General features: G+C 40.5%; 1 protein-coding gene across 2 annotated transcripts in view; it reads left to right on the forward strand.

Moving 5' to 3' along the window:
• The first annotated feature begins 3,835 nt into the window (after positions 1-3,835).
• The window catches only part of tpst1 (tyrosylprotein sulfotransferase 1), a 50,549-nt gene continuing 40,952 nt past the window's right edge, over positions 3,836-13,432 (forward strand). Inside the window, exon 1 of one of the 2 annotated variants that reach the window (XM_051397622.1) lies at positions 3,836-4,056. The gene's annotated coding sequence lies outside the window, so the exon portion shown is untranslated. The remainder of the gene's footprint in view (positions 4,057-13,432) is intronic. The other variant, XM_051397623.1, reaches the window with a different exon arrangement.

A 13,432-nucleotide genomic window follows, 5' to 3' on the forward strand; every position in this document is an offset into this window, starting at 1 on the left:
TTAGATTTTTTTTTACCAGTAATCTAGCTCCCATTTTCTACATAGTTTAGGCCAAACTACGCGGCTAATGGTGTTCACTTTTCTGTTCTATAAGTAATTTTTACCTCATCACGTTGAACTTTGCACCTCCTCCCAGAGGAGATGGGCATTGTTGGACACCACACATTTCCTCTCATTTTCTCATGACTCCCATCCGTTCTCACACTCCAGCAGACCCTTGAGTAAAAGCCTACAGGGAGTGCATTGTGGCAGTAGCTATTTTTGCCATCATCTACCTCTATAGGCCTTCAGTGGATGATGAGCTATGCCACCTTGAATGAGGGAGGGGAATATCACATTCAGGAGAAGAAATCAGCGGTGGTGTAATGGTCTGCTGTGCTGCTCAGATCTCAAAGGACTGCAGTCAGCACTCATTTCCACACTGTGCATTGTTACCGCTCTGCTGCAAATGAGCCTTGTGGGAAATATGAGCATTGGCCAAACCATATCATCAGATCAAACCACTTGATGTTGTTGCAATCAACACTGTATGACACTTATTTAGTGGCCTAAAGGTGTCAACTGTCCATTAACTGTCCAGATATTTGGTCGGGATGGATCAATACATGTTTAAATATTTAAATAAATATCAAATATCCAGTCATCCGATATGCTGCTTGACCACAGCTGCAAGTTCCTTTTTTGTTTTATTGCACTGTTCTCTTGGTCAACAATGTTTTGCATTATTTTATATATAAAAGTGATTGTAAATCCAACAATTGGAGCATGGAAATTAAGATTTAGTGTCCCATAATGATCCAAATTCTACTGTGACAGATATAATGTGGAGTGCTAAACATTTTTGGGGAACTAAAACTTCTGCAAGTTTATTTCAAGTATCAGTATCAGCCTTCAAAACCCCCACATTGTTAAAACCTTAATATTTGCTCTCCGTTTTCTCTGTGCCTGCTCATATCAGTTTACATACACTTTTGAACTCTGATGGAGATGCTGAGTGCTGGTCTCTGCTGACCGTTCACTGTGACTGAAATCAGAGCATCCACAATAATGGTATCATTGATCACTGCCCATCTTTTTTCTGTCGCTGTCCTCGAAGCTTCCACTGCCACAAGAAATATTTCTGAAACACAAAAGCAATCCTTAGCTTGGTGAGAGGCTTGATCTGCCCTTATACCCTTTGAGGCCTGACATGCTTTTAGATCCTGCTGCCTCAGTCTTTCTCTGACCTTCAGGCATAGATAATGAGTTTGCTTGCTCAGGGGCTTCTGTCTCCTCTGTGGGGCACAGCAGCTGCTTCACGCACCAATATGAATTAAGAGAAACATCAACTCATGTAATGAACGGGCACAGCTCCTTCACGGAGCGCTGTTAATCTTCTATACAGTGTTTTTATGAGTCTGTTTTCCATTAAGGAGTATGAAAGACTTTTACTGTATATGTGCCAGTGTGGGAATTAAAGGTCATATGAGATTTAAAGCATTAATATAGCAGCAAACAACTATTGGCTAGATATAGGGAAGTCATGGTGTCCTTAGCATAGAATGATGTCTCCCTCTGCCTGTGTTGCTATCACATCCTCTCTGTGGTTTGTTTACAAAGCCGATCTGCTCCGCATGCAGCTGAGTAGAGTGACAGTTTTTCTCGTCTGCGTCTGTGAATTAAGGATTTATTTCAACCAAAGCAGAGCTGCTGAATGTTGGAACAGCTGAAAGATTGACTAAATAATGTTTTGGTGAGTTGTTTCTGACCATTCAGTGTAGTTATGATGTTACGATAATATGCAAGGTAAAATTACCTTTTTTGTTTTATGCAGTCTGGTGGGGAGCAAACACTACATAATAACACATAGAATAACAATCTGAGTGGCACATTCAGACTCAGTGGCAAAAACAGGCACTGTTAGTGGATGTACTATGATGGGCACATTTGTCCCCAAGGATTAACATTAGCTAACACTGTGGCCATTACTGCCCTTCTCATGAATATTTTCACATCTAACTCTGTGAACTCTTTTCAACCAGATCAGAGTTGGTGATTGTTGGAGCAGTGTAAAGACAGTTTTGGTGAGTTTCATTTTGTGTCATGTTCACTTTGAATGAAGTAATGATGTTACAATGATATGTGAGGTAAAATGACCTTTTCTGTCAACAAAGTCTGGTGGCGAGTAATGGCAATGAAATGATCTGCTGCACTCACTGTTGCTAAAGCTACCGGGCTAGTCGCACAAGAATAGCAGAGTAAGAGCAGCCATTTACAGTTACACCTGATTTTTTAATCAATAGTGACAGTTGAAGAGTGACAGAAAAGTGGAGAGAGAGAGAGAGAGAGAGGGGGGATGACATGCAGCAAAGGCCCACAGGTCAGAGTCCTGTGGCTGCTGCAGTCACGCCTGCGCTCAGCCTTGGTACATTGGCTGCCAGCTCAACCAGGTGAGCTACCCGGGCGCCCCTATAGTTCCACCTTTACCTACAACAGTTTGCACTGCTAAACAAAACAAGTCTGGTTAAGCAACAGGTCAAACCAGAGTCAACATCGGTGTGGATTTCCAGGGAGACATCTGGTTTATTTTGTTCTGAGGGGGAAGTTATTTTCCTGAAGTATGTGAAACTATGTATGAATGAGACATGAGGTAGCTGGATATGATTAGCGAAGACAACAATGCACTGTCCTCCTCTCACGTACTGTGTGTTCGTGTGTTGGGGGACTGGCTTTTGAGGTAGACCTGAAGGGAAGGGGTAGAATTCTTCTTTTAAAATCTAGCCATCTCTTGCTAGTTTCTCCAATGTACCTACCCTAGCTTTAATCGATAATTGATAGTGTTTGACTCTGATTTTGTCTCTGCTGATATTTTCTGACGCGTTATTATCTGTATTTGGAAGTGGCAGAGCTATGCTGGATTGCATAGACAGTGCGAGGAATAAGGGCCCAGCATGTTTCATATGACCATGATTGGAACTGTTTTATTAATTTACATAGTATGGCAATGATTCCCAAAACCCTAACAAAAGTCTCTCCTAGTCTCTACCTACCATGTACAACTACAGAACTGCAGCAACATAACACTACTTGTCGACAAATTCAGAGTTTTGTTAAACTACTGAAGCTCACAAAGTTCGCATGAGTTTTGTGGCTATGGTAGCTATTTAAGTGGGGAAAAGCACCTGAGGCTAACCTCAGACTTGCAAAACTCAAATCATTCTATTTTGATCACTTTCAACACTGTTTTGAGAACACAAAAGTCAAACAAAAATAAAAACATTGTTTGCATCCAGATTTCACCAAAAGTTAGCATTAGATAATGCCTCATTTGCATATTTACACATAACATTTCAGAAAACTTGTAATGCAAAAAATAATTTGTAAAGTATCATGGTGATATCTATTATTCTACCATACTACCCTATTCACCTGTAGTGTCTTGCAAAATGTATAGAATTTTACAAAACACATCTTTAAAGGCTGTTTCCTTAAAGACATTTTTATTTTCTCACACTCCACTTCAGTAGCTCTTACATACACCAAACCTTCCAGTTTTATGCCTATCTATCTATATCTGAGTAAGTTTCATGGTGATATCTATTAGTTAAAAACTTTCATCCTATTCACCTGTAGTGTCTTATCTTAAAGTATTTTAAAATGAATAAATACACAAGTGATTCATTAAGTTAAATTGCCCATTGCCTTCTTGCTGAACCTGAAATTGGTCATGATGAGTGGTCTGTGCTTTTAAATCTACTGTCGTTCCGCCCTCTGTCGTATTGGCCAATCAGCAGCTCTGGCACACAACCCCTCTATGCATTACAGACCAATCACAGCTCGCCTTTCATCGCCAGTGGAGGAGTCCAGTTGTAGCAGTCTGGTTGGGTCTCACCGCCTCCAGTCTACTACCAGCGCAACAAGCCTGTCCACCGTGCGACTGACGCGGTCTATGTACACAGAAAATGCCCGGAAAGTGACTCCAGAGGCCGGCAGGACTGTCCGGACATTGGCACTGGATTCTGTGAAGGTTTTCCGACGGACAAACCCGAGACTCCTGCGCCGTCTCGGCAGCATTAGGTAGGTTTTTTGGCGCTGTGGTGTTGTTGTAATGTCCCTCTGCTCTCCTTCCCTCTAGCCCAGGAGCTGCGACAATTAAACACACATTTTTGGCAGGGGTTTTTTTTAATAACCCCAATACGTCGTTTCTTCACCTTAACATAGCTGCTCTTCCTTTTTAAATGGGGGTTACATAATAGCTAGTGTTTGGCATGTTACCGATCAAGACTGGAGAAATGACCTCAGCTGATATAATCACGTACAAATGAAGCCCATGTCAAACAAATGCATTTAGCCGAGGATGTATGTTGACAGATAGCACCGTTACGTGCCGCCCTCAGGGGGGAACGCCGCGCTGAACTGTACGTCTAATGTGCCGTGATTATCGACAAACGTAGTTAGGTTACACACCTTGAAGATCACCGAAGACATTTTATGAATCTTAAGAGGCAACTCTTCCACTCGGCGTACGGCTGGGCCACCGGGCAGCACGTATTTCAATTGGATTCAACTTGAAACATGTCCTTGGTGCTATTCGTACTGCCCTTTCATATCCAAAACGGAAAGGAGCACTTTGAACGGAATCTAAAGTTCAGCTTTGATGTACATTTGTAGCATCAGTGGTTTACATATATATGCCGAATTAACCAGAAGACCATAACATTGAAGGAAGCATAAATTGACTTTGTATAAGCTATACTTCTTTGCTGATGAACGAGACATCATTTAATTGCAGTATTTTTTAATAGGGTTTGGTTTGAGCTTACATATAACAATAATAGGTAATGGTATGTGCTGGGGTTATGTTAAGTGTTTTGGCCTGTGAGTGCAGCAAGGGTCGTAAAACAAATATCCTGTCTCACTTAATCACGTTGGTTAAGCTCATGCAAAGTAGCCTGCACCATAGATTAGGATGAGAATGTATTGCTGACATGTTACACTTCCTCACATAGAGAAAACAGTTATTTTCTCTTCCAGAATCTTTCAGACACCTCACAACTCATGCACTTCATCCTGCTGTGGACCACACAGACCTGAATATTCACATGGAGCTTTTCCACCATTTTCAGACATTACATTAACATTACATAGTAAAATGATCTTGCACATAACAGATATTCTTTATACTTAACACTGTGATTTTGCACAGTCCTACACAAACGGAACAGCTTTTCATATTAATATTCTGTCGTTTGTTTTTATAATCATGTTATTGCCAGTTTTTTATTTGACTTGCAGATCTTTGCTTTCATCTTTATTTATAGTTTTCTCCAACTATGTTTATTGTAATGCGCCAATATACCAAGGCAAATTCCTTGTATGGTAAAGCCTACTTGGCAGTAAACCAGATCTGATTCTGAGACAGCAGCGTTGTTGTTTACCACAGCTATGTCCCATGCTGCTGAGTGAAATGATCACCACTGATAGCTTCATATTCCCCTCCATTGCTAATTGAAAATATAGGAAATGCTTGGCTCCTGTGTCAGAGAAAATATTTACTTGATTTAAAGATTTGTTTATAGAAGTGTTTGAAAGCTGCAAAAACAGTTTCCAGTGACCAGCGAGGGGCATAGACTACCAGTGTCTTGGTAGCCAGGAGCACATCTGCTGTGTGCAGGTGGTCCTGGGGGGGTGGGGGTGGGGGGGTAAAAAGACTGAAGTCCAGTTGAATTCATAGTATTTGTCAGAGCTGGCTGCTCTCAGTGGGTCGCTTCCACAGCTGCAGAGCTGGATCCGTTGGACTCCGGCTCACTTATACTCTCATTTCCTTGTCTGAAAAGAACACCCACTGCTGCATCACAATTATTACATTCAGTCAAGCAGCTGTCTGACCGCCGAGGCCAGCCAGGGTTTCAACTGCAGAGCGGTGCCCATATTTATGAAGTTCCTCCAAGGAGCGCTTGCTGCTCAAGGACTTACTGATGTGGGGGCCCACATTCATCAAACCTCCTAGAATAGTAGCACTGATGGCCGGAGACGTCAGCAGATCTCCTGCACAGCTTGTTCTCGCCCTGAAACACTTGATTGACGGATCACAGTTTGACTGATTGTGAGTGAGGACAGAGCCTTCAGTTGTGCTTATGTAGCTGTTTCTGTGGCTACAAAATGTACTTTTTTGGGTGGTTCTTTACTGCCTTTCATAGTGTTTGCCATTTTTGTGAGTTTAAGCTACCAAGCACCCGGGAAGTAGGATTAAAATCACATTGATGGAGAACAAGACATAGCAACATATGTTCAGGAACAGCTCTGGGCCACCAGGTTTGGTGACCACCCACACATTGGTCAGGTTTCCCTGGTGACTCGCTGTAGATCAGTGGGAAATGAATTAATCTATTATTGTGCCTTGTAGTGTAGATGTGGTCTAACGGCATGCAAAGAAATACTAAAGTTTGGGACGGACAGACTAGGCAGACTAGGCCAGATTTAGATTCAAATAACCAAATGTATTGATGCAACAAGCTGTCTGTGAGCCTGCCAATAGCTTTCCATTACTTTAAAACTGACATAAAAGGTTAATAGATATCAGTTTTGTAATCATTTAATTTCCTGTTGATGTACCAACTGATCTTTAGCAGTTTCACCACTAATGTTCAGCATGCTAATTTCCTGTGGAAGGTGGAAGCGTTGCCAACACAAATGGAAACACTGAAACCTAAAAGATGTCATGTCTGAGTGAGAGTCTGGCCTCTAACACTCAGATATGGTGATGAAATAATTAATTATTTATTGATTGACAAATTGTGACTGTAAGTTTGCATAACGTGCATTGCAAAAATACAATCTTATTTACTTTAATTTGTTAATTGGTCTTTATATTTTAAAGCAGCTACAATGACCTTTCATTTTGTTTTGAATCTGGCACTCCCTGTGGACAAAGGTGGTAGTGTTTCTACTGCCTTCTTTCATCGACATAAAGTAGAATCTGACCGAATCCGACACGGTGAGTTTCACACGAATTGTTTTGGTTGTTTAAGTAGGTCATATAGAGGCATCAGTATTAAATATAGACTGTTTCATAACCAGTTAAAACTCCTTGTAGTAAGTTTTAAGATTATTATTGTATGCAGAAAAATTAGTTTGTAGTTGCAAAGCTCGAAGCTGGATATTGTTCATAAAAACATCTCATATTATCCACAGTGTTAAAAGAGCATACCATTGTAAGCTACATTTCTACAAATCCATCTGCTGACCACTATCCAAAGCCGACAGTAGAGTCACATATGTGTTGTCCTGCCCTCCAAAGTTCCAAAGATGCAATAGTTGCTTGATGTAGGAAATATTTCAGCGTAAATACAGTGGCACACCTGCCTTTGTTTCTCTATATTTTTGTTTAATGGTAATACAGTGCCAATGTTGTAAAACCAGCCACTTTCATGTCCCAGAAAGTTGATAGTAGTAGCAGAGTATAATGACAGCATGTACTGCCTCCTTGGACAACTACAAAACATTTAAATATAATCAGCAGTAAAGTATGTGGGATTTGCTGTAAATACCGTAGCCTAAAAACTAGGGATGCACGATACATATCTGGGCTCATAAATGATATTCGATAATGGGACATTTATATTATTCTGTATTATTCCAATAATTAAATTATAGCTGATAAATTATAGGTTAATTAAATAATAAATATTGAATTGAATTCTTATCCAAATGTTGGAGGGGCTTTAATGTTTTATGAAAGATGAAAGTATTTTGATGCAGTTTACTCGAGAAAATAAAAAACATTTGAAGAGTCAGAATTGTTCTTTGTTCTTGTTGTGTTAACAATAGTGATGTTTGTCAGTTAGACCAGACACAGAGAACATTAAATCATCCATCTCAGCTTCTCTTACCCTCAGGCATGCATAGACTACAGGTTATGACCTAAAATACAAAAATGTGAAATGATCTTTATTGGTATGAAAAAAATCATATTGTGCATCCCTGCTAAAAACATGCAAACCATTAGTATTGTCCTGGAAGAACCCAAATAAAAACGGTCTCCAGAGCAACACTCCTACACTAACAGTCTCACGGTCTTACAAATTGTATTCATACTAGTTGAACCCCCCCCTCCCACCACAACGCACATACACTCGCTCTCTGGTCACTGGCAGATTTACTCCCCCCTGTTTCACTGCCAGTCACTTTACTGATTAGTGATGTGTCATTCACTGTTTATAACCCCTGCATCGTGGTAGTGAGTATGCATCTGCCGGGTTGTCAGCTGCACCGCCAAGGTGAAGTTGATTTACGCGTGTGTTGCATTGCTTTAACGTGGGATATTGAAATTGATTATGCTAGATGCACTGACGGAGCCTCGAAGATATTCCGATGCATGCAGGCATCACTCTTGTGGTTTGAGCTGAGACAATTTCCGGCGTGAAACTGCATGTGCACTCTAGTGAGACATGGGCTGAGATTGGGAGTTTATTGAATGTGAGTGGTCGGGGAGTGACGATTCATTGTGGAGGAAGCTGGACAGTTACAACCTTGTACTGTCAGGAAGAAATCAAGCAGCAACGTTTCAGTGTACTCAGCCTTTACTCGGATCTGCCATCAGCAGTGATCTAAAACTAGATGACAAATAAAGAAACCAACAAAGGGTTTTAGTAAGGTGTTGTTCCATTCTTGTCAGAGCGAGTGTGTTAGTGGGTTTATTATGAAAGCATTCCCAGGTGTGTAGTACAATAGTTACTGAAAGGTGGTGGGCTGTGTTTGTTGCAACAGAAAATAATTATTAGTCTCTGTTTAACGCAAATGTTACTGTCTCTTCTTGTACTGTTCATAGCTGAGTTGGTCCAGACTGTGGTCAGATAGTGAGCTAGCTAGCAGCTACAAATCAGGTCAAAAGCAGTAATGTGAACTAGAGGTAATGCATTTTGGAGGTGTGGAGCTGGAAGCTGCACGTATCAGATGGTTGATCGCGTTTTGTCTTGTGATGCTGTACTAGGTTTGAGGTCATTTGGAAACAGTGCCGTGTTTACATAGTTTGTCTTCCACAGACCACTGACAAGTTTATTTTTACAGTGTAAAATGTCCTGCTCAGGGTGTATCATAGTTACAATTCAAAAAAGAATAATAACCTAAGGGATATGTACCAAGAAGTTTGTTTATGTTAAAGAAGCTGCTGTCTGCTGATATATTTATCATATATTGATATCAGCATCTGCCTCAAAAATGCAGTTTTGGTCAGGCTATGCTTCCCCATACATAGTTAGTCATGCTGGCAGATTGAAAAGTTTGTCTGGATGGTGCATTCATGTGTAAAATCATCAGCTAGTTTGTGAATTCTTTGCTGTTTTGATGCTTAATGCTGCCACAGGGTCTTCTACTACAAATACACCCACAGCTGGTGGGAAACCTGAATAACCAGATCAAGGTAATAGCTGGATTAAAGCATTCCCATGATTCACAGTAAACTGATTTTTCTCAAGGCTGGACCATGCTCCTCCATCTACACGTGAACAAACGTGCACAGCTGTCGTTCGGAGGTGTTCATGTGTCTGTTCTCTTTTATACCTGCCTGCATTTTGAGTCTAACATTAACATGTTGGGTTCCATTGTTCAGACCTGTCTCCTGACCGGAAGTTAGATCAGATTGTTTTGTGCAGTACCCCACAATGCCTTATTGAGTTTTTGGAGGTGTGTGCGTCAGTTGCTCTATGAGCCTCTGTTAGCTACGGTTACCCACAACACCCTTCTCTGTGTAGATCCAGAGAGACGTTCATGCGCGCTTTCAAGTCCCACCCTAATCTGAGCTAGATTCTTTTTATTTTTATTCATTTATTTTGTATCGATTGACTTTTAATTGATGTGTCTGAAAAGCTCTTGCCTGATATTGTGATATTCTGTTCATATTCGAAGGAGGAGACACACAATGAGCCAATGAAGATTCCAACCTGAAGTCTTCAGGTCCACTCGCTGCCAGTTGTTCTCATAACAATTTTTACTTTTTTCTTTTTTTTTATATTTGCAACTGACACTGGTGACCAATGCAGCACTTACATACTGGTGAATAAACAACTGGATGGAACCAATTTTCCAACCAATTTTCCTTCATAACCTTCATACCTTTTTTGCCAGTATGGATGTCCAGGTTTCTATTTTCTTCATTCAGTAAATTTGTGTGGAGTCAAGTTTAAAAGACTAATGTCAGCAGCCTGTTTCTGCTGCTCCTGTCGTGTTCACGGACAGTTCAGTATCAGTCATGTGAGTGAATGAAATGGATCATATTTTGTGTTTTCATTTGGATCCTTTGCAGCTTGCTACATAATAAGGGATTTCCTTGTCAGAGCAGCCTTTATTGTCCTCGGTTGGTTCTGAACAAGGTAATCCAATGCTCTTAGCAAATCACAATAAAGCAACCACTCCCTGTGTTATTCACTTATTATCACTTCATTTATTTGATTTTGTGTGTGTGTGTGTGTGTGTGTGTGTGTGTGTGTGTGTGTGTGTGTGTGTGTGTGTGTGTGTCATGAATGTGGTTAAAGATTTAGGTTGACTGTGAATTTAATACAATTCAAAAGAAGACGTAACAATATAATAATGTTTTCCTGTCGCTACAGGCCCAGTGTTTAAACAAACATTAGAGGAGATGACTGTTGCCAGGGGGCTGGGTTTTTCCTGTCTGAAGAAATGTCAGATTGTCTCAGCTTTAATTGCACACCATCCACTCTGAGCACACAGACCAGGTCCCTGCAGGTCATAAACTGTGTGACAGGTGCGTAAGCAAATGAAATCCCCCGGGAACCCAAGGTTGACTCAAGGTTTGTACGAATAACGTGGTTTGCCCCATCCCTTGTTTATTTGCCCTGTAATCCTTGCAGATAATGCCTGGATGCAGAGGAACAGTAGCTGTGTATTAAGAAACAGAAAGTAACATCACTGGATTAGTTTGCACATGCCGCTTCATCACTTTACTCCAACTGGAATCAGTCTCTCTGGCCTGGAGAGAGACATCTCTTCTCTCATACAGCGTTCTAGCTAGAGGTTTATTGGGTTTGTTCATCGCATGTGATTTATGACAGAGCCTAAGGGGCAGAGGTTGTGGACAGGGTAATGGCCACAGTCCTGCTGATTGATCCTGCAGGAATGTGCCAGATCACAGATCTGATTGGAAACTTAATAAAGGCTGGATCATTTGTCAGTAAGAGGATGACAGTTGGAAACCGGGGCTGCACAAGCATGGCCACTTTAATGACCTCTGCCTCTCTATAACAGTGTCATTTAGCTTCATATTATTAGTCCAAATTATATTCAAATGTGGTGAGATTCTGTATGATGTGAGTTTCTGAAAGAGTAGCAGCAAACAACGTTTGCCATGTAAAGATATAGTTGAGTCATAGTATCCTGATCGGAGTCTGACATTGCACTCTTTTTCTTATGTTGCTATCACAGCCTCTCTGTGGTTTGTTTACATAGCCTGTTTGCTGTGCGTGCAGCGGAGTAGAGCGACTGAAACTTCCTGTTTTTCTCATCTAAGTCGGTGAATTAAGGATTTATTCTGACCAAACCAGAGTTGGTGATTGTTGGGATAGTGGAAAGACTAACATGGAATATTCGGGTGTGCTTTATTTCCATTGTGAAGGAAGTTATCGTAATAGTACGATGATTTGTCTATGGAGTCTGGTGGAGAGCATTAGCAGCTGTTTCTGGTTAAACAAAAGGTCTATCTTTGTAGGGATCCTTTCCATACTTTCAGGCACTTAGAATAACAATCTGAGCCTGTCAGTGCCAAAAACAAGCACTGTTAGTGGACGTATTTTGACAGCACATTTGTCCCCAAGGATTACCTATGGTTACGCCATAGAAGCCCATTTTGCAGCTATTCTCTCATCTAACTCAGTGAATTAATGGTTTATTTTGACCAAACCAGAGTTGGTGCTTGTTGGACAGTCTGTGGAAAGACTAACAAAGACAGCTGTTAGACAAAGTTTTATTTTAATTAATTAATGCCATAGTGCGACATCTAGTGGCAAGTGAATTTTGTGTCTATAACCTTTTAATGCCTGTGCAGATGTTTTTGAAAGGACGCTACTTATACTTTTAAAAATAGTCAGTGTTCCTTCCTCTCTCATGGGTTTCATTTTGAACCAGGACAACTGGACTGAACACTTTTTTCCAGTTGACAGTGTGGTCATGAACAAGAACACAGTGTCAGACCCATCCAGTATCATCTCATGCGGCGCTGCAGCAGTGGTTTCAGACCTGCAGTTCCAGTTAAGTGTGAGCCACCTCTAGGCAAGGAAAGGAACAGCATCAGCGAGTGCAGATGTAGATGCTGATGTGCGCCATCACAGACAAAGAAAAGCTTGATATTCTTTTATGAAGCTGCTCTTGCCTGCTAAACATCAAATTGTGAGTAAGTTAAAAGTTAACATGAGATGTTTTTTAAAAAAATGAGTCAATGCAGGAAAAGTGATAGCCAGCTGACAAAGAGTTGTCGTCTTTGTACACATCTCCTACTTTTGACATGGAAGCCTGGTTGAAACAAAATGATTTTACAGTACCGTGTTGAACAGAAGCTGAACTGTAAACGTTACATTTACATCGATAATCAATTAGTCTTTTAAGTCATTTTTCAAACCAAAATCCCTAACATTTGTGCTTTACAAATTCTCAGATGTGAGGATTTTCTGCTTTCTTGTGAATTGAATATCTTCATTGCATCATTACAAGCCTTCCTTATCACGTAAATGACTACACTATAAGACATAATGTGGAGCCTTTATCCCAGCTCTACCTGAGCTGTATTTTCCACCAGCCTTGACACAGATCAAAAATATTATCTTTAAAATTGTCCTTCCACAGCTTGTGCCCTTTCATCCTGCCTTTCTGATGTCATGTATCATCAAATAGAGGGGAATGGAAATGAATTCTCTGTGTGCTGCAGATGGCTGCGTTTGGTCACAGTGCTTGTTTTAAATATTGAAGGACTGTTAATGAGAGCTTTTCGTATGCACATTGGACAAATTGAATGATTGTTTTATTGCACAGGATTAGTATTGGAATGCAAAACTGAATTAGAGCTGAAACAATTAGATCAATCAATGGTACGATCGACATAATAATTATCGTAAACTATTTTGTTGTGAAAATAGTGAAAAACGAGAATCATTCTCTGGTTGCAGCTTCTCCAGTGTGGGGATTTGCTGCTTTTCGCTGTGTCTGTCATTGTGAACTGAAATCTTTGGACTGTTGGTCAGTTACTTGATTAATCCAAGAAATAATGGGCAGGTAATCAAAATAATCCTTAATTGCTGCCCGAATGTAGAATTTTGTTATATCTATTAGATATGCACAATGCAGTTTTCAGTTCTGATCCCAAAACGATACTCTACGTTTCCTGAATATATCTGCTGATACCAATACTGATACTGCTTACTTAAATTGGTGGTATTGTACAATGCAG

Source organism: Dicentrarchus labrax, unplaced genomic scaffold (assembly GCF_905237075.1).
Source record: "Dicentrarchus labrax unplaced genomic scaffold, dlabrax2021, whole genome shotgun sequence".
Lineage (NCBI taxonomy): Eukaryota > Metazoa > Chordata > Actinopteri > Moronidae > Dicentrarchus > Dicentrarchus labrax.